This window comes from Ceratosolen solmsi, unplaced genomic scaffold (assembly GCF_000503995.2).
Source record: "Ceratosolen solmsi marchali unplaced genomic scaffold, CerSol_1.0 scaffold1, whole genome shotgun sequence".
Taxonomy (NCBI): domain Eukaryota; kingdom Metazoa; phylum Arthropoda; class Insecta; order Hymenoptera; family Agaonidae; genus Ceratosolen; species Ceratosolen solmsi.
In genome coordinates, this window is record NW_011948415.1 from 5,778,691 (window position 1) to 5,779,300 (window position 610).

A 610-nucleotide genomic window follows, 5' to 3' on the forward strand; every position below is an offset into this window, starting at 1 on the left:
TTTTTTTTTTTTTTTTGTTAATCTATAAGAGAAAATTGCTAAATAAAATGTTCAGTAGAAAACAAAAGAATAGAAACGAAGAATTAAAATATGTGAAAAATGAAAATAATATTTATAATTATAAAATACTAGACTGACAAATTATTTAAAAAAATTTTTACGACATTAATTTCATTATTTTATTTACCTTATGGAACAATTAAAAACAGACGTTATATAATTTTCATATAGTGCAGAAAAATTAGATCAAAATGTACAAAGTAAGCACGAAAAGAGCAATTAAAATTAAAATTAATGATTATGCTAAACCATTTATATTGAAAGAGCAGAAAAAGCATCATCGTGCTTCAATACGTCGAAACACCAACGAGTTTTAATTGTAAGTTATTAAAGAAAACAAATTGTGGAAAATGTGATAAGCCGTCCTCCGAATGGCTAAAGGGTCGCAAATAACAATGTTATTAATCTATCTTATTCTGAGTCTGCTTTCTTTTCTTTTCACGCGTCGAAGAAAATACCGTCGTCACTTAGACATTCGTAGGATTCTAGCAGAAACAAGAACTCGTTATGCAAAGTGTCGACTTTTGTCGCGATTCCTGGCAGTCCTTCA